Consider the following 26,206-nt stretch of genomic DNA (forward strand, 5'->3'; position numbering starts at 1 on the left):
TTAGGATCATACTTGGACCAGGGAGGAGGATGAAGGGGGCAGGTATACATGTGAATGGAAATGAGTTACTGCTTGCTCCTCTTAATGAGTTGATAAAGGGTTCTGGATTTGAAGTATCCACCTAAAGTAGTTTTCTCTACCTATCGCCACTTCCTAAAGCTCCTTGAAAATTTCCTTGATAGTTTGACCAAGAAAGGAGACTTTCAGAGTGACTGTGTAAGGAGATGATCACAAAAAAGTTCCCCACTACCCTGTCACAAGCCAGAGCACTTTCCTGGCTAACACACTGCTAAAACCATTTAATTCTCCCAGGCTCCAGTGTTGCCAGCTTTTCAGAGTCAGAGACGTGCCCTATTGTTCTCCTCTTGCCCTCAGAATATGTATTGCAGTGCTGGTAAGCACAGAGGCATTCCGGTATCCTGGTTTGAAGGTTTACAGCCCCGTAAAAGTGTAACCTTGATGCATATCATCAGCTTTCTTAAAATCACCTCAAGCAAAGTCAGCCTAAGCAAATGGGAGTATTTATTTACAGAAGCGAAAGCATACCACTCTGTTAGAAAGGTGACAGAAAAGAGAGCACATTTACTGTACTTATCCCATGCTGAAATCCCCAAGGCCTCTTTGCCTTTGCAAGTACCCAGCTAACGGGCAGGACCTATTATCTTCAGCTCTACAGTCAAGGACTGGGTTCTAGTGCTCGGCTTCTCCGTGCATTTGTTTCCTTTCCCCTCTCTGGATACACTGATGTCCCTTCAGCAGGCCAGAAGCAATCACCTTCTTACTTAACTGAACTATTCACAAACTGGCTTCCTTAAGGAATATAAAGTTTTTCTTCCTTTTCAGGTATTGTTCAAACCTCTTCACCGAGCCTTTCCCTACCCTGAACCTTGAGTTTCATGTAAACCTATACCTTGACAACCATAATTTACAGAAATGTATGCATAGGGAGTAATGCTGTGCTGTTGTACTCTCTTGTTGTGTGCTACTGTCCCTTTAATAGTAATGTTTTACTGAATATGGTGTATTAGCATGATGTAGCAGGTAAAGAAATGTGTATAAACTGAACTTGGGCGTAGAGCACTGCATGGTCAATGACAGCAAAATCTGAATTGAGACGATGAGGGGGATCATCTCCTTGCTTAGATTTTCTGCCATAGTTTCAATGGAAGTCCCTTTTTTTAATGGGGAAAGAAACCAAGCGTAAAGACTGCTAGTAAAGAAAGGAATACAGAGCAGAGGCAGGCCCAAGATTGAAAAAAATACAGACAGAAAATATGGAACCATGGAGAAGGATAATTACTGGAAGTAAAAAAGTGGGTGTAAGTCAGTCTCCGTAGAGCTAGGCAAGGTTGTTCAGCTGATCATAGCTGTGAAAAGCTCTAACATACACATGGAGGACAGAATTCCTGTGCTACTGCCAGCCCTCATAACATATGTATCACAACTCCCAAATGTGTGATTTTGTAAGTTGTCCAGTCTATCTTTTTAATTCCAGCTGACCACTGGCTTCTCCACAATTTTTTAATCCTGGCAATAAATTGGTCAGTGTCTACATCTGCTCATGTCCCAGACAGCCATGCACAAAGAAAGAATTAATGCGACAATCCCATAGCCCCAGGAGTTGAGCAGGGTGGGAGAAGACTTTGGAAGGTACGTACGCCCAAAATAGTGATCCTAAATGTTGGGGAGGACAGAGAAATTAAAGTGTCCAAGCCCAAGCTTGTTCTCCAGCCTATATCATAGGGTGCACTCCCATTAGGCAAAAATCAGCGTGATGATGGTGATGACAGGGTTGAGTTTTTATGGATAAGAATCAGGGGGAAAGCCATCAAGGCAGATACCATGGTGGGAGTCTGTTACAGACCACCCAACCAGGATGAAGAGGCAGATGAAATATTCTATAAGCAGGTGGGAGAAGTCTCACAATCGCTAGCCCTTGTTCTCGTGGGGGACTTCAACTTAACAGATGTCTGCTGGAAATACAATACAGCAGAGAGGAAACAGTCTAGGAGGTTCGGGGAGTGCATGGAAGACAAATTCCTGGTGAGTGAGCCAACTAAGGAAGGTGCCCCGCTGGACCTGTTGTTTGTGAACAGAGAAGGACTTGTGGGTAATGTGATGGTTGGAGGCCATCTTGGGCATAGCGATCACGAAATGATAGAGATTTCGATTTTTGGAGAAGTAAGGAGGGGGAGTAGCAGAACTGCTACCTCAGACTTCCAGAGGGCAGACGTTGGCCTTTTTAGGAGCCTGGTTGACAGAGTCCCTTGGGAGGCAGTCCTGAAGGGCAAAGGAGTCCAGGAAGGCTGGACATTCTTCAGGAAGGAAATCTTAAAGGTGCAGGAGCAGGCCATCCCCATGTGCCAAAAGATGAGCTGGCGGGGAATAAGACTGGCCTGGCTGAACAGAGAGCTTTGGCTGGAACTCAGGAAAAAAAGAAGTTTGTGACCTTTGGAAGAAGGGGCAGGCAACTCAGGAGGACTACAAGGATGTTGTGAGGTTATGCAGGGAGAAAACTAGAAGGGCCAAAGCCCAACTAGAACTTAATCTGGCTACTGCCATAAAAGACAATAAAAAATGTTTCCATAAATACATTAGCAACAAAAGGAGGACTAAGGAGAATCTCCATCATTTATTGGATGCAGGGGAAACATAGTGACAAAGGATGAGGAAAAGGCTGAGGTACTTAATGACTTCTTTGCCTCAGTCTTTAATAGTAAGACCAGTTGTTCTCCGGGTACCCAGTGCCCTGAGCTGGAAGACGGGGATGGGGAGCAGAATGAAGCCCCCCATAATCCAAGGGGAAGCGGTTAGCGGCCTGCTGCACCACTTAGACACACACAAATCTATGGGGCTGGATTGGATCCACCCAAGGGTACTGAGGGAGCTTGTGGAAGTGGTCACCAAGCTGCTTTCAATCATTTATCAGCAGTCCTGGCTAACAGAGGAGGTCCAGCTGACTGGAGCTTATGAAATGTGATGCCCATCTACAAGAATGGCCAGAAGGAAGATCCAGGGAACTACAGACCTGTCAGTCCTTCCTCAGTGCCGGGGAAGGTTGTGGAGCAGATTGTGTTGAGTGCCATCACGTGGCACGTACAGGACAACCAGGGGATCAGGCCCAGCCAGCATGGGTTTATGAAAGGCAGGTCCTGCTTGACTAACCTGATCTCCTTCTATGACAAGGTGACCTGCTTAGTGGACGAGGGAAAGGCTGTGGATGTTGTCTAGCTAGACTTTAGTAAAGCCTTTGACAACCGTTTCCCACAGCATTCTCCTGGTGAAACTGGCTGTTCATGGCTTGGATGTGTTTACCCTTTGCTGGGTAAAAAACTGGCTGGATGGCCGGGCCCAAAGAGTTGCAGTGAATGGAGTTAAATGCAGTTGGTGGCCAGTCACAAGTGATGCTCCCTAGGGTTCAGTATTGGGACCAGTTCTGTTTAATATCTTTATCAATGATCTGGACGAGGGGATCGAGTGCACCCTCGGTCAGTTTGCAGAAGACACCAAGGTGGGCGGGAGGGTTGATGTGCTCGAGGGTAGGAAGGCTCTACAGAGGGATCTGGACAGGCTGGATCGATGGGCCGAGGCCAATTGTATGAGGTTCAACAAGGCCAAGTGCCGGGTCCTGCACTTGGGTCACAACAACCCCACGCAGCGCTACAGGCTTGGGGAAGAGTGGCTGGAAAGCTGCCTGGTGGAAAAGGACCTGGGGGTGCTGGTCAACAGCCGGCTGAATGTGAGCCAGCAGTGTGCCCAGGTGGCCAAGAAGGCCAACGGCATCCTGGAGTGGGTCAGAAATGGTGTGGCCAGCAGGAGCAGGGCAGTGATCGTCCCCCTGTACTGGGCACTGGTGAGGCTGCACCTCAAATACCATGTTCAGTTTTGGGCCCCTCACGACAAGAAAGACACTGAGGTGCTGGAGCGTGTCCAGAGAAGGGCAACAAAGCTGGTGAAGGGTCTAGAGCACAAGTCTTACGAGGAGCAGCTGAAGGAACTGGGGCTGTTTAGCCTGGAGAAAAGGACGTTTAGGGGAGACCTTATCGCTCTTTACAACTACCTGACAGGAGGTTGTAGCGAGGTGGGTGTCTGTCTCTTCTCCTAAGTAACAAGCGATAGGACAAGAGGAAATGGCCTCAAGTTGCACCAGGGGAGGTTGAGATTGGATATTAGGAAAAATTTCTTCACCGAAAGGGTTGTCAAGCATTGGAACAGGCTGCCCAGGGACGTGGTTGAGTCACCATCCCTGGAGGTATTTAAAAGACATGTAGATGTGGCACTTAGGGACATGGTTTAGTGGTGGACTTGGCAGTGTTAGGTTAACGGTTGGACTCGATGATCTTAAAGGTCTTTTCCAGCCTAAATGATTCTATGATTCTATGACTCAATGGAAATGGATCATCCTGGAAAGCAAGGGCAAGTAAGTTGGAGAGATACTGTAGCTCTTTTACTGCTTTGTAAAAGATTGGTTTAAATCATACAGTGATTCTCAATTTGTCCTCAGTGTCTTTTTATTTTTCCTGCCAGCATTACTAAAGATGCAAAGGATGTCTCATGTCATTAGCCCCAAATATTCCTCTAAAGGATCTGGTTTTAAACTAATGTTTTAATCCCCTCCTTGTTTCTCCCTCAGAAGTCCCAAGTAAGTTTATGAAGATTTCTTTGGGACAATCTAGTGCGTTTGTTGAAATATTACTTAAACAGAAAAGAAATAAAACCGCTGTGAAGGGAAATTCTACTCTCCAAAGAAACCTGACACTGTACCCAACCCCAGCTTGGAGGGCAGCTTTAGACCCACAGGCTCTCCTACAAATGTTCAAACACCCAGCTGTTGGCTAGAAGTGGCCATTATAAACCTGCTTGCACCAGGATGTTGTCTGAGCAAACAGAAGAACTTTTCACATCAGTGCAGGAAAGACAAGAGCTTCCTTCTGTGGGTTGCTGCAGGATAACTGATAAGACAGTCCAGCACAGCCTCTTCCAAATTACGGCCACACAGATAGAGAGAAGGTCCTAGAGTCTGCGATTCTTTCTGTGCCCAGGAAGCCTTTTCTTCCCAACAAAAATAGTGACAAAGAGAGACCAGTAGCTCAGATTCCTTTTTTCTAGGACACCACGCTTGGAAGAAACTCAGATTCAGGATTGTCTTGCAGTTTAACCAGGTTCTATTTGCTGTGTAGAAAGGCCCAAAGTATGTTTTAAATAGCACCTGCGATACCCAGTGTCCTTGTTCTGCAAAGGTTCTTCTTCCAGTCATCTTAAGAGCTGCTGAAAGACCCTTACATAGTAACTTCATATTTTAGGTGGTAAAGCTACTATTACATTTGCTGTGTAGATGAAAAAAAAGAGAGTAGGATTCCTTTGTAAATTATTGCTCTTCTGCCCTTTTCTGATAAGCTCATTGTATACGCCCTTACAATAAATGACCCAACTATGCTGTAACTGAGTGCACAAATAAGGGCTGTACGTACGTGATTTTATTTGAAAATCTCTTCTTTGAAGTAGCAACCTTAGGCTCTGGGAGAAATTCACACCTCTCTTTGGTAGCCTGAAACAGTGTCTCAAGCAATGTAACATTTATAAATTTCTCCTAGCAGTTACTGGGGGTTGTATAATTATTATTCCTTTTATATGCAAGCTTCAATCTCTATGCATAAATATGTCTTTGGGATCCAGTAACTTAAATTTCAAGAGTCAGAACCAGCTTCTCAGCTGGGATTTGGACATTTCTGCTTTAGCCTCATTCTCTCTTGCTCTCCAAAGATAAGCAGTCTGTTTCTCTAGGACAAATATATACCTCCAAAATATTGACTTCAAAGGTGTGAGTCTGCAGCCAGTCTGGTGAAGATAACTTGTCATGCATGTTTTCTGTGACTTGGTTGACACTGATTATGTTTTCTATTCATCTTTCACTGGATTTTGACAGTTCTAAACTTGAGAAAGCATCTAGCCTAAGGGCAGAAGAGTGGGTCTGTAGATCATACGCATTCTTGGATGAAGTGCTGCAAAGTGTTTCAGACAGCAAGGATTAGTGTAACCAATATGCTTTTATTGCAGAAATTTTGTGAATTCTTCTGAGAAAAGAACCAGTCCAAAGCTATGCTCTCTGCCATCAATCTTAAAGCTCTTTTAAAGGCCACATCACCTAATTGTTTTTTTATTCTTTCTCACCCAAACTCTTGGTACTGAAATGTGGGTTCTTTTTTTCAAACTTCTGATTTTGACTTTAACTGTATGTTAAATATGGATTCTCAAGAGCATTCATTGTAAACAGTATTGTGAATATATTTCGGACCCAAGTACAATCGTTGTCATAATTATTTGTGTTACAGGTTGCAGCTCCAATCAGGATCACAGTCTCTTTGTGCTGGGTGCTGTATCTATAAATAGCAAGAGATGGTCTTTGGTCTTTACCTAGTGTCAGGTGACAATTCTTGTGTCTGCCTGGTTCCTTTAGGCAATTGCTATGTATGAGTCACAGCTGAGACCCTCAAATGAGACCTCAATAATCCCTGTTGAGATCAGTGTTGAGGGACTCTGTGTTAGGTTGAATGCCACATCTAAGGGCATTATGGTATTTCTAAATACATGTTGTAACTCAGAGGCTATATTGAACAGTGATGTCCTGCTACTACTTGTTAGTCCAGCTAGCTGATATGATGAATATTTTCATAGAATCATAGAATGGTTTGGGTTGGAAGGAACCTTAAAGATCATCTAGTTCCAACCCCCCTGCCATGGGCAGGGACACCTTCCACTACACCAGGTTGCTCAAAGCCCCATCCAGCCTGGCCCTGAACACTGCCAGGGATGGGGCATCCACAACCTCTCTGGGCAGAACCTCTGTTCCAGTGCCTCACCACCCTCACTGTAAAGAACTTCTTCCTTGTATCTAATCTAAATCTACCCTCTTGCCGTTTAAAACCATTACCCCTTGTCCTGTCACTACTGCCCTTGTAAAAAGTCCCTCTCCAGCTTTCTTGTAGACTCCCCTCTAGGTACTGGAAGGCTGCTAGAAGGTGTCCCCGGAGGCTTCTCCAGGCTGAACAACCCCAACTCTCTCAGTCTGTCCTCATAGGAGAGGTGCTCCAGCCCTCTCATCATCTTGGTGGGCCTCCTCTTGGCTCGCTCCAACAGGTCCATGTCCTTCTTAGGTTGGGGGCCCCAGAGCTGAAAGCAGTATTCCAGGTTGGTCCACAAGAGCAGAGTAGAGGGGCAGAATCACCTCCTTTGACCTGCTGGCCATACTTCTTTTGGTGCAGTCCAGGATATGGTTGGCTTTCTGGGCTGCAAGCACACATTGCTGGGTCATATTCAGTTTTTCATCCACTAATACCCCAAGTCCTTCTCCTCAGAGCTGCACTCAATCCGTTCTCCACCCAGCCTGTATTTGTGCTTGGGATTGCCCCGACGCATGTGCAGGACTTTGCACTTGGCCTTGTTGGAACTTCATGAGGTTCACATGGGCCCACCTCTCAAGCCTGTGAAGGTCCCTCTGGATGGCATCCAGTGTGTTGACCGCACCACGCACCTTGGTGTCGTCGGCAAACTTGCTGAGGGTGCACTCAATCCCACTGTCCATGTCACCGACAAAGATCTCAAACAGCACTGGTCCTAATACTGACCTCTGAGGAACGCCACTTGGCACTGGTCTCCACTTGGACATCAAGCCATTGACCGCAACTCTTTGATTGTGACCATCCAGCCAATTCCTTATCCACAGAGTGGTCCATCCATTAAATCCATGTCTCTCCAATTTAGAGACAAGGATGTTGTGCAGGACAGTGTCAAATGCTTTGCACAAGTCCAGGTAGATGACATCAGTTGCTCTTCTCTTATCTACCAGTGCTGTAATCCTGCCATAGAAGGCCACCAAATTTGTCAGGCATGATTTGTCCTTAGTGAAGTCATGTTGGCTGTCACCAATCACCTCCTTATTTTCCATGTGCCTTAGCATACTTTCCAGGAGGACCTTCTCCATGATCTTGCAGGGCACAGAGGTGAGACTGGCTGGCCTGTAGTTGCCTCGGTCTTCCTTTTTTCCCTTTTAAAAATGAGGGTTACGTTTCCCCTATTTCAGTCAGTGGGAACTTCACTGGACTGCCACAACTTCTCAAATATGATGGATAGTGACTTAGCAACTTCATCCACCAGTTCCCTCCAGACCCGCAGATGCATCTCATCAGGTCCCATGGACTTGTGCACCTTCAGGTTCCATAAATGGTCTTGAACCTGATCTTCTCCTAGGGTGGGCGGTTCTTCATTCTCCTAGTCCCTGCCTTTGCCTTCTGCAACTTGGGGGGTGTGGCTGCAGCACTTGCCGGTGAAGACTGAGGCAAAAAAGTCATTGAGTACCTCAGCCTTCTCCATGTCCCTGGTAACCAGGTCGCCCGTTTCCTTCCGGAGGGCCCCCACATTTTCTCTAGTCTTTCTTTGATCACCAATGTACCTATAGAAGCTTTTCTTGTTGCCCTTGACGTCCATGGCCAGTTTTGATTCTGTCAGGGCTTTAGCTTTCCTAACCGGATCCCTGGGCTGCTTGGACAATTTCTCTGTATTCCTCCCAGGCTACCTGTCCTTGCTTCCACCCTCTGTAGGAATCCTTTTTGTGTTTGAGTTTGTCCAGGAGCTCCTTGTTCATCCATGCAAGCCTCCTGGCATTTTTGCCTGACTGCCTCCTGCATTGTTCCTGAGCTTGGAGGAGGTGATCTTTGAATATTAACCAGCTTTCTTGGGCCCCTTTTCTGTCCAGGGCTGTATTCCATGGTACTGTACCAAGCAGATCGCTGAAGAGGCCAAAGTCTGCTCTCCTGAAGTCCAGGGTAACAAGCTTGCTGTGCGCCCTCCTCGCCGCCCTAAGGATCTTGAACTCCACCATTTCATGTTCACTGCAACCAAGGCTTCCCTTGAGCTTCACATTCCCCACCAGCCCCTCCTCGTTGGTGAGAACAAGGTCCAGGATAGTACCTCTCCTCATCAGCTCCTCTATCACTTGGAGAAGGAAGTTGTCATCAACGCATTCCAGGAACCTCCTGGATTGCTTATGCCCCACTGTGTTGTCCCTCCAACAGATATCGGGGTGATTGAAGTCCCTGAGGAGGACCAGGGCTTGTGAACGTGAGGCTGCTCCTAACTGTCTCTAGTGGGCCTCATCCGCTCAGTCTTCCTGGTCAGGTGGCCTGTAGCAGACCCCCACTATAATGTCACCTGTCCTTGCCCTCCCTTTAATCTTGACCCATAAGCTCTTGGTTGGCTCCTCATCCATCCCCAGGCAGAGCTCCATGCCCTCCAGCTGGTCACTGACATAGAGAGTGACACCCCTCCTCATCTCCCCTGCCTGACCTTCCTAAGGAGCCTGTATCCTTCCATTCCAACACTCCAGTCATAGGAGCCATCCCACCATGTCTTCGTGATGCCAGTAAGATCATAGCCCTGCAGGCGTGCGCACGTCTCTTAACTCCTCTTGTTTATTCCCCATGTTATGTGTGTTTGCACAAAGGCATTTAAGCTGGGCCCCCCAATGAAGCTGGCTTACTGGCTGGAGTGGCTGGAATTCCTTTGTGCTGCTCTTCAGGTGCTCTCCTGCTGACCTGTGATCCCTCTCCAGGCTCTGGGCATCTGATGCTGGCACTGGTGTCAAACTGGTAGGAGTGGGATGGATTGAAGTTCCTCTCCCCTGGCAACTTTAGTTTAAAGCCCTCTTCACCAGCTTGGCAAGCCTATGACCGAAGATGCTCTTCCCCTTCTCTGACAGACGGACCCCATCAGCCCCCAGGAGACCAGGTTTCTCAAAGTGAGTCCCATGGTCTAAGTAGCCAAACCCCTGGCTGTGGCACCAGTCCCGTATCCATTTGTTGACTCACCAGATTCGACTGGCCTTTTCAAACCCCTTCCCTTTGACTGGAAGGTTTGGGCAGATGGGTGCCTCCGTACCTCTCAGAAGAGAGTCTCCTACTACTGTCACCCATCACCTTTTCTTAGTTGCGCTGGTTGTTATATGGGAAGCAGATCGGGCTGCCTTAGTTCCAGTGTCTCTGCTGATGTGACAGGCCTTTCCTCTTCAGTCCGCAGAGGTGAACAATTCTGCAACGGCACCTCGGGCTTCAGGGGAAGTCTCTTTTCCTCCTGCAGGTCCTCGCCGTTGCAAGCTTCCATTCTTCTGCATTATTGTCCCCGCTCCTTTCTGTGTGTGTGCCGGTGAGGGAGTTTTTGGCTGTTTGGCCGTGGGCTGTGGGTCCACTGCAGACTGCGCTTGGAACCAGCTATCTAGCTCCTTCTTAGCCTCCCTGATGCTTCGCAGCCTTCTCACCGCCTCCTGTGGCTCAGCCAACTGCTGCAGGAGGTCCTCCGCCTGGGCGTACCGTTTCCAAGCAGTTCTGCTGCCCGTCTCTGCCCCGGGAGAAACATCTTGGCCCTTCCTGCAGTCTGAGGGCTGCACCACAGCTTCTCCCTTCAGCAGCTCCGTCTGGGTGGAGGCATCGGCCACCACTGGGGTAGATGGTGCGGACCCCCCAGCCGGAGCTGCAGCCTTTGCTCTCGGACGAGTGCCCACCGTTCTGCCTTGAGGGTCAGGTAGGATGAGTGCCCTTGGCCCGCCGCAGATGTCGACAGAACCGTGGTGACGGACCGTGGGTTACGTGGACTTCAAGCTTCTCCACTCGGACGGTGGAATGTCCCTCCTTTGAAGAGGTGCCGTCCCACGCGAACTGCTGCGCCAGGTCCCGTTTGCCCGCTCTGGTCCCAGTGCTCCCGCAGGCTGCCCTTGGTGGGAGCAGGGGGTGGCCGTCGTTACTCCTGGCCCTGCCCGCGCCTCGTCAGCCGCTCTCCCTCGTGAGAGCTGCCGATTCCCGGCGGGTCTCTGCGCTCCCCCGGGGTTTCCCCAGCTCAGGAACCCCCCGCCCCGAACGCCACGATTCCCCACTGCGCTGCGGAACGCGCCTGCGCTGGAGCTGATCGCCTCGGTCACTTTAAGTACCTTAAACAATAGAGACTGGGTAGTACGTAACTAGTGTATTTCAAATAACTCTAGTTGCAGATTAAGTCATCCAGAGGATATAAGCTACAATTAGTGTTCATCTGTGCAAATAAGTCTTCTCTGGAAAGCTGAAGGCGGCAATCGGGCAGAATCAGCTACCTCCATTAACCAAGCATCCAAGAAGGAGAAATGGCAAGCTGGATAGGAAGACTGAGATTCCCATATTCATACTTTGCATGAATAAAAACATGCTATAGAAGCTGTTTGCTTTGTGTCAGGAGCTCAAACAATGATAAAAATCCATACTGACATCATAAATACCAGAAAAGGTCAACAGCGATTTTGGTGCAGGATCAAGTGCCCACAGCTGAAGAGGGATTGGCACATAGTCAGTCCCAAACTTAAAATTTGCAAACACTCAGTATGTCGGTGCTTTGGCATATTGCTCTGCAGAATGCCTGAGGTAACAATCTAGGTTCATGCTATTTTTGCAGCTTCTTCAGGAAAAAGAGCAAACAAACAAAAAAAATCACAACCATCACGAAATTCAACATCTTGTGTAGGTGGTTTAGTAATGATATTCCTACAAGAACTATTATGCATACGTTTGTAATATCAAATGCATGTGTAACTTTTCATTTGTGTGTGAATTTAGTGTGCCAGAAAGTGAGATGCTGATGGCACTGGTGAGAGTCAGGCAGAGTCAGCAGGTGCTGTATAAATTTTCCTGAATTTGGCTCTGTCAGTAAAGCCCTGTTTTAATGAACTATACCTGTCATAGACCTAGGCTCTTCTTCTGCAAAGATTGTACTTATTATAGGTATGCTCTTTTTGTGATGATGTAAAATATTCAGTTGTTGCCAAGATTAAAATTTAAAATTCATTGTCTCCTATGGCTGCAGCCAGGATTTGAGCCACAGAATTGATTCTGGGCAGGTTCTGTAGTTCAGTCTGTCAGTTTACACTGAGTAAATCATTAAAGCTTCCACAGATCATTTTGAGACAGGATCTCTGTGGGCTGAGACAGTTTGTGTTAAATCCTGCAGAGATCTTTCTGTTCCTTCTGGTCAGTACAATACGTTTTCTTTTCTTACTAATCAAGAGGAAAGCATTAGTAACGTGCACCTTAGCATGTGTAAAAATTGATGGTATGAGTCAGTCTTTTTGTGAAGGAAACAGGATCACATTGTAGCAGAGTGTATTAATAAAATTGCCAGGCAGCTATTAAAATAGCTTAAAATTATCTGAATTTTTATAGGTGTCTAAAAAGGCCGAATGACACTTGTCTTTGCTCATAAAAGGAACATCTGTTAGTTTCTGAAAGACTTGTGTAAGTGTTTAATGGTCAGACTACAGTACATAGCTCATCCTAGGGTTATTCCACAAATGAAATACATTTTCTGTTTGAAAAGGTACCTGTGGAGACTCTACCTGCTTAAGATTTTCTATTCCTGGTTGTTGTGTCGTGGTGTTTTCTTCTTTTCTGCTGCAAAAGCTTTGAAGCTTCATTGATAAAGAATCCTATTTGTTAGCTATAGCTGATAGAAATGTTGGGGTGTGTCGTGCTCCTCTGTCTCATGATGCTGCTGTTGTCATCTGTGTGTGAAACTACAGGAGTGAACACTGATTTGTCTTGGTGAAGAACCAAAAAAAAAGTAAAGATTTAGGATATTTGGAAAAGACAAGTTTCTAACTGTGATTGGAGGTTAATTTTGCTGATTTTAATTAGGAAGGGATCAAGCAAAGAGGTGGGACTTACTAAATGTGTGGGTTTAGAGAAAAACACTGCTGTATCTCTATACTTCTTGTCGTATAAGCTGACTGGCTGGAAGGTTTTTTTTTTTTCCCCTTTCCTTTTTTTTTTCCCCCCTGATTGCAGTTTGCTTTGCTATGGTGTTCTAGTATGTAAGAAAGTTGACCTCAGTAAATGAGCTCCAGAGAGGAGAGTTTATTATATGGATCAGCATGTGCATATTCTAGTTTATGGGGTTTAATGTTACAAGGGACATAATCAGAAAATTCTGATTATGAATTGCTGCCAAAATGGAATGGCTGCAGTTTCCGAAACATCTGTAGTTATTTTTTAGCTGAATGGTTCTTTGTCTGTGTCTGCCACCAGGCAGAAATATTTAGAGGTGAAAGGCCAACAGTGCATAGAAATTGGGTATAACTCATGGTGGGGGAAATTCTAAACTAAAGTAAAATAAAATAAAAAACTTGGGTTCTTTATTTTTCTGTTTTGATTTCCAACGGATACCCTTTGGTCATGTTTTCAAGCTTTTTCTGATGGGGGCTAGGAATGTTTTAATTAAAAATGAAAGCTGATCTTCTTTTGTCATCTTTTGATTCCAGAACTGGAGTTCACAGAATAAAAACCCACTACATACTACGAGATTTGTAATAAAATCTTGTTGGCAACACTGCAATTTTGAGGACTTTTTTCTACCTTCTCAACATCAATCTAGTGCTTTTTCTGCATTATTTTTCTCCAGTCTTTGTTAACCTGCCACTCATTCTACAGCTGTCTTTTTGGCTTAGATGCTATGATGTATCAAACACCCAAACTAAACATTGTATGACTCAGATGGTGTTCAAGCAAAAACCAGTTCCTGTCTCCTCTGAGCTCTTTCTTCAGGATTTTTTAAAGAGACTTTAATTCTATTAATCTTAAGTACTCCAACCATGGATAATGGACCTAGAGCTTTTTGAATTGCCTTGCAAATATTTATTGAGGGAAATCTGGGCAGAGCACGGCATCAGAGGAGCAAAGTGCCTATCCCCATCTCCCTTCACTAGCAGAAGCTGTGATTTTCCAAAAGCTAGAAAATCCAGCTCCCAGAGGGTACACACTGGGAGAAGGAGCATTTCTGCTTTGCGTGTTTGTTCTTGGCAGAGGAAAAGTGCATTTCTGGGAATGGGATGCCAGTAGGCTGTGCTGAAATGAAAACCTATGAGAACAGAGGGTGGGAACAAACTGAGGAGGAAAATAGTAATAACCCCTCACTCCCAGCTAAAAAGGGGAAATCAGTCAGGAGTTGCTGTCCACCGATAAATGTTTTGGGTTGATCATTTTCTCCTGCAATCTCTTGACTTTCTTGTGCAATTACAGACATACTCCTCCTCAGATACATTCAGTACCCCTGCCCCGTCAACTCACAACTTGTTTAATTGTATTTTTTTTAGATGGCTATTAAAAAACCCCAAACCCAAATGTCTGCCAGTCTTCTTGGGTGGAGCACACAAATTAAGTCCGTGTACTAATCTCTCTGGCCAGTTACTCTGTGTTCCCTAGGTGACAGTTAAAGCAGAGCACGTGCACGAGCAGGCAGTGAATATGGAGGGAGTGGCAACCTGTCCATCATTCCAATTAATAACGTGTAATGATGATTCACCTCTGCATGTGTGAAAAAGCCAAGCAGATGAGACACATGGGTCATTCACCTAACAAATGAAGTTTACTCTAAGGTTTGATAGTTATATTACTAGGACTAAAGAAAGAATGATATTTAATAGATAGGTTTCCGTGCCTAAGGCCCTCATTCTAATCACATGCAATCTATCAAGCACATATGCTTTTCACAGTTCTCTGTGACATGCATTGTAATAACTTGATATTCTGTTTTCTCCCTCTCTGAAGCAGGCATATTCTCTGAGCCTATGTTGTTCTGCATTAGCGATCCATATTTTTAAGGACCTAAGGCCCCATTTCCAATTACAAAGCTCTCATCCAAGGTTTCACCTTTTTGGTTTCATGCTGCAAATTACGTCTGTAATACTGTCCTTGGCAGCACATGGATTTGCATAGGGTAAAGTGGCATAGGCGATATCTGTCTCACAGGCTCAAGCTGGAAGGTAGAATGTATTGCCCAGAGGTCAATGGTATGATTGTCCCATCAGCAGGATGAGTGCATGGTATTGCTCTCTTCACAACGAGAGAAGAGGGAAAAGAGTGTATAAAATGAAACCAATTTATTGGTTTAAACTGCACTAAGGCTGTGTACAAATGCACCATGAGCAAAAACTGGGGACAGTTACATGAACTGAAAGTTAGACAGGTAAACGAAATCAATAATCCAATTTTGTGGAAATAGTAGAAACCTCACAGGTTTCCTTTTTCCAAGCAATCTAGAGAAACAGGGATGTTTGAGCCCCTTATTTTAACCCTCAAGCTAGAAGAAGGAATTATGTATCTCTGTAATGGCCCACTTCACTCTGCATCTCCCAAGTGTCTTTATTTTACTTAAATCTCAAGCTTGCTCTACTCCATGTTCTTTGCAGTAATCTCTAGCTTGTATTTAGCATGGGCCAAGCAGTTCAACTGAATGAAGGAGCTTTTCTCCCTCTGACTCCTTCCTCAAGGTAAATAATTTTTGTGCTTTGAGACACTGCTAACAACAAAAAGATTTTTGTCCCAGCCCTTCCAGATATATATATATATACACCGAAAGGTGATTGATAAACATGCAGTAAAACTCAGGGACCAAGTGTCTCCACAACTTTTCTGTATTTTTATTTTATTTCCTGCATTTAGTCACAGTGGAACTCATAGTTTGGGCTCAAGTGTCGAGTGTGATGATCTGTAACACCCTCCATTGCACAAGGGCTGGTCCTGAAAAGATTTTGGACCTGAAGTGCAAAATTCATAGCTGCGGTATATGGTGTGCAAGTTCCTGTCAGTGAAAGAGATGCACGTTCGGCATTTTCTGGTTGAGGATCCAGACCAATTTATGTTTCCTTTTGCACTGCCTGAATCCTTAAAAGGGTCTCAAGATCTAAGCTGATGCTATTCCTGCCTGGGTGTAAGATGAGCCCTTGTGTCAGCTGCTTCTGGTCCTCAGGGTTCTGGGATTCATTCTGGGATTCATTCTGGATCTGGGACTGAACTTGTCAGCAGAACAGCTTCTCGAGAGCCATTAACTACTGGCACAACTAAATGAAACCCTGAAGCTACTTACGTCCGTGCTTGGGGATGTGGTGTTTTTTTCTATCTGCTTAAGGACTGGAGGAGCTGTCAATTAAGTGCTATTCTGACACACCAAGAGAATTGTCTGATGGGAACAGAGGTGGAGGTGTATAGCAAAGGTGTTATAGCATTCAGTGGTGCTGTTGACAAATAAGCCAGACCATGAACCGTCCCAGGGCCGCGGACCTAGCACACGCTTACTGCTTCTGCCCTTCTGAGACACGTAACTTTAAGCAGGACCGAAGCCCTACCGTGAAGTGAGCCATCGTACTTTTTCTCAGACAAAATTGTCCTTGGCTGACTCAATTCTCTACTCTTCTGTCATCAACACAAAATGTCTGCCAGTTTATGCTCACAGCAACTTAGTGAAACTAGCTCAGGATCTCCTGAACTTCATTAATTCATGGCATTACCATGTCTTCCTGCACATGTTATGTTTAATAGACAGTAATAATATTTCCTTCAGGAATGCTTCAGGATACGATTATTGCAGGTGCCAAGTGGCATTCTGTAGGGCTGTCTACAGGCTTTTTGCCAACCTGCTTCAGAGTCATATTGGCACCAATTTTTACAGTATTTGGAGATTCAGGCACTTTCCCATACTACTAAGAAATACTACTGAATAATGTTACACTTGTGTCCTAAGATCCTGAGCGAGCACATCTCGGCTGGTATAAACTAGCTTTATAAAACGTTGGACTGAACAGGATGACACTGACTTACATCAGTCTAGCTCCTATATTCCCTGATTTACATAAACATTCCTGCTTTGAACTTACAGCTTCTTTCATAAGCTAACTAAAAAAAGATGTGAATAGTTGGAGGAGCGATCTTTAAATATGCTCTCCTTTCAACTCTAGGCCCCTGATATGGGTCACAAGTAAAAAGAGTTGGGTGACCTCAGCCAGGTCTGACGTGCGTGAAGGCTGAAGTGCATAAGCAGGGCAGCAAAGGGACGCGCTGCTGGGGTACGAGTTTTGAGGCACCTCGGCAGAGTTAGAAGAGGATGTTTGCACACTGTCAGTTCCGTTCTCATGATCCTATAGTTCTTTCAAACGTAGTAATAGGAAGTGGACATAACTGGTAGGTAAATGAGAATACAGTGTGGAGATGGAAAGTGGGAGTGAATATACAGGATACTGAGCAGGAAAGAAAGAATAGGAAAGGGGAGAAGTGGCAACACATCCCAAGTTAGTCAAGATTATTTATCTTGAAACCTGTCTGAGATTAGCTAGAAACATCATATATCACAGTAAATTTCTGTGAAGCTATATAGAAGCAAGTGTATGTACCTGGAAATTTTCTGCATTTCCTTGGCAGCAGCATCTGACTGTAAGAAAAAACTTGCCAAGGAAGTAATGAAGTACACAGTAGCATTAAGGAGCTAACGCAGCATTTAATTCAGTGTAATTTTGGCCTGTCCCTCCCGCAACGTGGGTAATGCAGATACCATCCCTGCTTGGCTGCAGTCAGCAATTAGTCCTACTGTCATTGTTATCACTTTTTTATTTGTTTTGGTCTATGGGGCAAGAGCTCTGCTTATGGATCAGCACTTCTAGTCCTTCTTTCTAAAAGAGAGTGGTAAGAAGGCTCTGCATACCCATTGCCATGAAACCAAGTGGTTTTCTTCCTCTTCCTAAAGAGTTTTGATCACTGTAACACCCAATCTAGTCTTTGTGGGGGGTAGGAGGGCTGAGAATGACTTCTAAAATTGAGAAAAGCAGTGATGAAGTTCCATTTTTGTGATTTTTTTTTGCTTTGGTTTTATGCTATTGCTTTTAAAGGTTTAGTTGCCATAACAACCTAAAGCAGTCCTGTATTACCATAGAAACGTGCTGTTGTGGGTGACAGTTTTTTATGAGAATCTTTTTTTTTCCTCTCCTCTTCACGTAGTGTCTTTAACACTGGCCTTTTTGCAGGTATATCACAGTACACTACAGGGGTTCCATAAAGTGTCAGAATGACGTAATAAACAATAAAAATGAAGCATATACTTAAATCCAGGAAGAAAATCTGGGGTCATGGTTGATTGAGAACAGAGAAAAAGTAAATTCCTGTTGCTTAACTTGGAGTCAGAAGTATTAAGCTTAGAGCAGGGCTGGCTAATCAGTCTACATGAGTAAATAAATACTCAAACAAAAACACAGCAAAACAGGAGTTAGGGTTTAGATTATGTACCAGGGAGTTAGTATAAAAACAACTTGTCATGATAGTTGTAGCTATCAAAAGACAGGACTACTTTAATGTTCTCTGCATGGGGCTGCTCCTTGAGACTATTCGGAGGCTGAAGTGAGAACTGCCGAATGAGGCAGCCCTCTTACAAAGCACTGCTTCATGCTGAGAGCCGGTTCCAGCTGCATACTGATAGCCTGTGAGCTTCAGGGTGCTGGTTGTGACCTGGCAAGCCCTAAGTTGTTTGGGATCTGTCTATAGTGAGGACTTTCTCTCTCCCTGGGTGATACCTTTGACAGCTGTGCTCTGCAAAGTCTCTTGTGTTTGTAAAGAGTGGTAATAGAGCTTTTCCATCCTCAAATGTGCATCTCCATCTACTCATTACTTGCCTCTCCTAGAGCAGTAGACCACTGGAGCATATCAGCTCTCCTAACTACTGGTAGATTATTCTGCATCTTTACTATCAAACTTCTAATTGAAGTTATGGACCAGTTGCAGACCATTTACTTTGTCCCAGCAACCATTGTAGTACAGAGTACACTGTTACAGGTTCATCATTTTATGACAACTTACTTGGAAAGAGGATAGACAAGCATAGCCAGACAGCTGTGGAGATTGTTATTGATCAGTATTTTTATCAGGAGGCACAAGTCTATCAGTTTCCTGTAATCAGTTGCATCAATGATGAAAAAGAACCTTTCATTCCTGATATGCATGTTTCTTGCAGCTAGGATCTTGCAAGAGTTCCCCTTGCCAAGGACAAGCAGGCAGCAGAGAGTGCCATGAAGTTCAAATGTGCTTTATGGTTACTTACCCCTCTGCGAGCCTAGACAATTCTGCTATTACTTCCTTTCATTTCACCCTCAACTCTCCAGGCTCCATTCTGGATTTCTCAGCCCTACTTGGGAGTGATGATTAGTGGGCGACAGGATTTCCTTCCTGCTTTCTGAATGCCTCCCTCAGAGACATGACATCTTAGGGTGCTCCTTATCCTTCATTTTTTTGGTATTGGAAATCCCCTCCGTGATCTTGGAGTTTCCAGATGAGACCTGTTCCATCTGATCTAACCAAGATTCATTGGACACAATTACCTCCTTGCACTTCTTCAACTCTTTTCTCTAGCCAAGAAATTTCAAATGAATATGTCAAAGGTTAAATGTTGTTAACCTTTGCTTCTCGTTTTCCTTTACATCCTGATGACATGTTGACTTCTACTCCATGAAAAAAGATTGTAGCCAAACTTCAGAGGGACTTCTGTATCACCTTGAAATTAGTTCCTGTTTCAATTAAATTAGTGAAGACTGACCACCATGCAATGTGATTTCTACTCATTAATCTTACTAACTAGCTACATTCAGTACAAATCCATTCTCTGACATCCTTCTGCCTCTAATGCAGAACATGCTGCCATAGCCTGTTCTTTTTGCTGTAAACTCTGTGGTTTATAGTTGGATTTTATGGCTGGATTAGAAAATCTTAATTTTCTTAAGAGCTGGACTATCCGGAGATGCTCAAGGCTGTGATCTTTTCCACTTCATTAATAATTAGAAAACTCAATGTTGAGCAGGACATATGCATGTGTGGGTTCTTAAAGAGCAATAATATCAAACCAAATAATAGACATACCCTAAGCTTTTTAAAATTGCTTCTACCTTACCCAGTACTAATGCTAAGGAAGCTGTTACCCCTTATATAAGCTTCATTTTTAATGGAGCCCTCTATATCAACAAATAATCCTTCCTTTAGTTTCATGACTGATTTTTTTTTTTTTTTCCTGCCTTGCTTAACTGGGATTGCTGTATGAGGCGAGCTCAGATAAAGAAGCAAGACTGCAGTCCCATAGAGCAAGTCATGGATGGATCTAGATCTGGAATATGTACCTGTGCAGAAGGAGAATTTGTGGAGATTTCCTTTTAAGTGAAGCAAAGGTAAAGAAGAGCTGCAGGTTCCAATACGCTCTTTGCCAGCCCTGTAACAAAAGAGAAGTTATCCTAACCCACTGTATTCCCCTGGGAGTCTCACTATGTTGGCAATACAGAACATATAATCAGCATTAGCCTGACCTGGCCAGGACAGTCAGTACCACTTAAGCATGGGCAGCAAACACTACACTTGAGTATCAGTGTGTTTGAGTGACAATAGTTCTTCATGTGCTTCAGGGCTGTTTTGTCATTGCAGATGTGACACCAATATTTGAGCTGCCTTGTTTTTCACCTTTCTTAAGGTTTACGACTCTTTTCCTATCTTCCCATCACCATGTGTTTTCTATAGAGCATTGAAAACATTAGCAGCCTACACCTGAGGTCCATCTACAGTTCCTTGCTGGAACACACTCTCTCTGAACTGGGGAGGCACACTTCACCAGATATCCAGGTCTGTACTTCACCTTCCACTAAACAGCACAAAATTATGAGGTGCAGAAACTTATTTATGAAAGCTGTTGTTGTTAAGTGATACAGCAAATAAAAAAAAGTAGCAATCTTGGTACTGGATCAAAATGTCGTAGACACCTAGCACTAAGTGGTAATCTGGTATAAATTCACTGATTCATTTCTGTTCCAAAATATTAATGGATTAGCTATTCTGAGAAACCTTACCCTGGATCAGATACCATCTGTCTTTCCATACTAAGCTTAAAGTCAGCATAAACTCCAAATCATGTGTTCTGGCTAATGCAATAGAAATGTCATTCTGTGCCCACATTTGATTATGTATCAGATTTGCTCTGCTGGGTGACTCAGTCATGAACAGATCCTGTATACTAATGATCATAGAGCCATTGCTGGAGTGAGGCTTGGACTAACTTTGTTGAAATATATTGCTCTAGGATACCTTGCTATGTAGCTCTGACTTTCACGCTGAAAGCAGATGGGAACGCTAATTTCTTGGGATGAAGCTTGGAAGGCAGAATCTAAAGTAGAAGAAATTTGATTTTAGAGATCCCAAGTTATGATTAGTCTTAATTTATCCCTTGGTAGAAGAGGAAGATATTTAATCATTTCTCTAACAATATGTAAGGTCTCCAGGTTGTCAAAATTAAGAACTAAAGATTGGGTTAGAAATCTGTGGAAAGGGTGTTGAGACCTGGAGAGCACCTTTCATTATTTTCGTCCCTTTGTGACCAGTGCTTGAAAAAGCAATGATAAACTCTGAAGGAAGTTGCAACCAGAGTTCAAAGCAAAGACAGGAAAGCTGTGATTTAAGGCTGAGAGCTTTGGGGAAGAAAAACGAAGTCATGCTTACATGTCCACCTCAGCAAAAATGCACTGAGGATATGTTTCTTAAGACATCCAAAATAGCTAGTACTTCTTGTTTTACTCTCCAAAGACTGCCTCTGTCTGGCCTAGCTGTCAGGCAAAAGATGAGCTTGTTCCTAGGAACTTTGTAGCTCTGATGTCTTGTTCATAGTGGGTCCATTGGCAAAGGGCAAAGAGGAGGCAAACTCTTGCAGATGAATCAGGATAAAGTACTATCACAATGGTGTTATTAGCCCAAAAGCTTGAAGCACCTTTACCAATTACCGATACCCATTTCCTGCCTTGCAAGTGGAATTAGGATCTCTCAGCAATATATTGAAAGCAATTGAATATCATCCAGCGATTGCCATGAGTGAAGTTGTTAGTAATTAGTACTAATGATACTTATGAGGGAAAACAGGTGTGGCTGAATCACGCTTTCCCCTTACAGACTTAGAATATACACAACCTGAAGCTAGTTATTTAATTACATGTTACGGTTGTTGCAGAGTTTCTTTATGTATTTCAAGTGCTGTTGATGAGGAAGTATATTGAGATAGCAGGACATTGTAACCATTTCCCCTGAGATCTCACCAAAAGTTTTAATGTAATTGTGTAGAATTAATGTACTAAAAAATACCATTTTTCCCCACCAGGGGATCTCGCAAGAATGTGGTGCATTTTTCACTAAAAACCCAGTGTTACTAATGGAGATCTTAAGGGAGCCATTTATGAGATTAGGCCAAGATCCTTGTCTCATTTACCATACACTGAATCCAGAGTAACTCCATTACTTTCATTTAAGTTATCCTTTGATTTATATTGGTGAAAATGAGATGAGAATCCAGCTTTTAATTAGAAAACAGTGCATATGTGAGATGTACTGTGGGGTTTTTTTCCTGAGACAGCAGACTTGAGTGAGCAGCAGAGGTCTCCCAGAAGTAATCTTACCATCTATGCTCAACATAAAACGAGGAAAACAGTTGATCCAGATAGGTTTTTTTCTGAAAAATAAAAACCCGTGCAACTCTGTTAAAATTCCAAAAAAAATGAAGGAACGAAACTTTTGGAAACTGTGAAATGTAGATAAATTTGGTGACTATGAAAGAGAAGTTGTGATAGCTTTCATTTAGCTCTGAATAGCATGGGATTTGTCTGCTTATGCCTGAGCTCTAGTTTAAGGGTCTCCTTTATTTATTCCATACGCTATAGCCTGTGTTATCATGGCACAGTCCTGTTCCTGAAATGGCATTGCAGTATCAACAGCTGTTGATAATTACTTGCCAAACTGATGCGACTCCTTGTGAATCACAAGATCTAGCTACAGGGTGGCAAGAGAAACAGCTAGATTTGTCTGGCTGTACGGTGCTGTTACGAGCGTTTTAGATATCCAGTACTGTATAGGTGCTCTGCTGTGCCTGTCTGCTCTCAGCACTGACCAGAGCTTTTTCTCTCTCATCTCTTAAAGTTCAGGCAAGACTCGGCATTAGAGGGAGGAGGATCTACCCCAAGCAGGGACGCGGTGCCAGGGAGCCTCACAAGTGAGACGAGAACCAAGCAGTTCCTGTCTCGCAGTTCCTGTGAAAAGCACAACAGATCATAGCTCTTTATTTTCTAATATACTGCTTTCCACCAGTTTCCACCCCATTCACTTTTTCTCTCTGTTTCGGTTTCTATTCCTCAAGCTTAATAACTTGTGCTTTTTCCAGGATGGCTTTTTTTCTTATTTCCCCACCCTCACTGTTATCCCTGTAGGTCTCTCTGTTACATTTCTGGTCTGGTGGTATGTGCAATACCTCTCAATTTAATGACACCTACACTGGTAAACAGGGTGCTTTTTACCCCACTTTCAGTACTGTTAACATTCAGTTGGGCAGCCTCAGCTGAAGAGAGTAGAGGAATTTTAACAGTCCAGTGTATCACGGGTTAGAATGTATGGACCTGGCCAGACCTCCAAATGAGAAGCATGTATGGCATCAGCACGCACTTTTTGTAGCTGTGAAATAACTGCAGGATTCTGTTTTCACTTTATATGCCATTCCTGCCTTCCTTACCTTTTTATTTTAAGGTTTAATCCTCTCCTTAAAACTTTCCACATCATGGGTTATTATTTTCACAGCCAGTTCAGGCATTCCATTATGAATGCTTCTGCTTTTATGCTGAGCATCACTGGAAAGGATGTATGTCTGACCCACCTCCACTGCTCACTAAGTCAACTGCCTTTGAAGTACATGTAATAAACTTTCTCTGATGGCAAAAAGAAAAGCCTCATTAGTTCCAGCCCATATTTGGGAGGCACCTCTAATCCACACTAGTTCTGCTGCTTTCTTTTTAATGTTTAATTATTGATACACCTTACCTGACTCATGCAGTCTTATAGTGGTGAGATTTTTCCTGCATTTTCCCAAACTCCCTTAACGTTTTCACTCCCTCACTCAAAGCCTGGGTCTCATTTCATGAGGGTCTGTGAAATGTCTGGCAAAAAGAAAGCCATGTGCGGTAGGTTGTGAAGGCTGAGCGGGGCAGGAATCTCTCCTTCCCTCCAGTAGAATCTGCAGAAAGAGAAAGGTGACATAGCTCCAAAGATGGGCAGCTGCTGGCGGGGAGATGTTGCATCCACATAACACTGGCAGGTCTCCTGAGGAGACCATACTGCCGCAAAACCCAAATAAAAACAAGATGTCCAAGAGAGGGTAGCTCTGATGCTCTCACCTGTTTTCCCTTTGGATAGTCCCCCATTTAAAGTGTTCAGCATGACTTGGACCCCTTTGTATACCAGCCTTATTTAATCTGATCTGTGTATGCAAGTATTTCACCTTGCTCACACTGGGAAGTAACTTAAAAGTCGCGTCATCAATACTTGATGTTACTTGCCTGTAGTCTAAATAAGGTGAACTGCAACTTGCATTTGCTTGAAACCAAAGAGTTGTTTCACACGATGCCAGGCTAGCTTTGTGTGGTGCAGCGTTTTGCATTGGTACAGCTACACTGGTGGCTGGAATTTGGGGAAGTCCTTACAGCATGCAAGTACTTTTAATGGGGAAAACGAAAATGGTATTTACAGGTAGTTATCCTACCCTCTTGCAGCATTTGATATTTTCCCTTTTATTAGACAGAAGGTAAGAGGAATTGGTTAAGTTACCCAACTGACAGAAACAACATTCTAGTAGCAAGCAGGTTAGTTACTCTTTTTGTTTTGTTCACAGTAGTTGAGCGGTTTCGGTTTGTGTGGGGTTTGTTGGGGTCTTTTGACGTGTCAGGTTGTACTGGGCCTGGCTAGGATAGAGTTAATTTTCTTCATAGCAGCTCATATGGTGCTGGGGTTTAGATTTTTGACCAAAACAATACTGATAGCAGACTAATGTTCTAGCTTTTGCTGAACAGTGGTTGCACAGCATCAAGGCCTTCTCTGTTTGTCACTCTGCTCTCCCAGTGAATAGATCGCAGGGTGCGCAATAGGCTGGGAGGGGACACAACGGGGCCGATGACTTGAACTAACCGAAGAGTTATTCCATACCACATAATGCCATGCTCGGCAATAAAAGGGAAAAGAGGGGGCTTTAAGGGACTAGCCATCTTTTGCTAGGGAACTGGCTGGGCATCAGTCTACCCACAGGAGGAGCCTTGGCATCACTTGCTTTGTTTCTTCCCTACCCTCTTTTTCCACTTATCCTTCACTTATTAAACAGTTGTTTGTTTGTTTTATCTTGACCCCCAAGTTTTCTTGCTTTTATTCTTCCTTTCCTCTTCCCCCATCCCACTGAGGGGGAGTGAATGATGGCCTGTGTGGTGCTTATCTGCCTGCTGGGGTTAACAGACAACACGGGTATAAAAAGCTCTGCCAGCTAGCTATCAGTATGGGACCAGTATCTCTTTATCTCTATTGTATCCCGGCTGGCTGCATGAGCGTTTGATGGCTACCAAGGAATTATCACTTCTGTTGCAAAACCGTGGCATCAGAAAAGATACATATAGGTGTGCCAGAGAAAGTAAAGGTATTGTCATAGCCTTCTGCACATAGGAGAACAAATCCCCTGTGAGAAGGAATAGATGGGCCTGAAATACTGACTTTGAGAGGTTAGTTCCTGAGACCTGCCTTAATGGGGATAGCCTGCCATGGTAAAACCCTCAAAGATCAGGAGACCTACTTAAAAATCATGATGTTAAGAAAAAATAAAGTATGTAGTTCTTGTTTGTTGTCTGGCTCACTAATGTTACACTTCCTTGCTTTTCATAGCAGTCATAAGAGCAAAAAGCTTACTCTTTAAAAAAAGGAGAAGAAAATGAAGTTTTTCCCATTATTAGATACTTCTAGAATACGCAATACTAATAAACACCCCTTGCAATACTAATAAACACCCCCAAGGTATGGTTGGGCTTCTGCTGCCTAGCCCCACAGAGGAAGGAAGATATTGGACTGTAGAAACATAATTACTTTACAGGAATTTCATTTTGCAAATTCTTAGGAGTGTTTCCAACCCCTGCCATAAAGCACAGTGTGTTCAAGAAATTTCACAGTAGGGTCAAAGTTCTTTGGCAGATATTGCAGGGACATTTTGAGCCTCTAAACCCAACTCCGTTTAGCAGGGCATAAGTAAGAGCAGTAGTTACTGCAGATCTTAAAATAATCAGGCAGCATTAAATAACAAAAGCATTAGTATGGTTATAATACCACTCTTTCTCCAACAAATAATAAGAATCAGGGGATTATTAACATAGGAAATTATTTTTGCCTTTTAATTGGTAGTACTCCAGAGTCCTACCTGGGACATACCTCATTGGAATAGGACCTATGTCATTTTAGTATATGGGAATTATGTGGTAACATATCAAATACGTACCTCTGTGAACACAATCAGC

General features: G+C 43.9%; 1 protein-coding gene across 4 annotated transcripts in view; it reads left to right on the forward strand.

Annotated features, from left to right (window-relative positions):
- The window catches only part of LARGE1 (LARGE xylosyl- and glucuronyltransferase 1), a 300,218-nt gene that overhangs the window by 178,062 nt on the left and 95,950 nt on the right, over nucleotides 1-26,206 (forward strand). The gene's annotated exons all lie outside the window — the stretch shown is intronic.

Source organism: Aquila chrysaetos, chromosome 17 (genome assembly GCF_900496995.4).
Source record: "Aquila chrysaetos chrysaetos chromosome 17, bAquChr1.4, whole genome shotgun sequence".
NCBI classification, from domain to species: Eukaryota; Metazoa; Chordata; class Aves; order Accipitriformes; family Accipitridae; genus Aquila; species Aquila chrysaetos.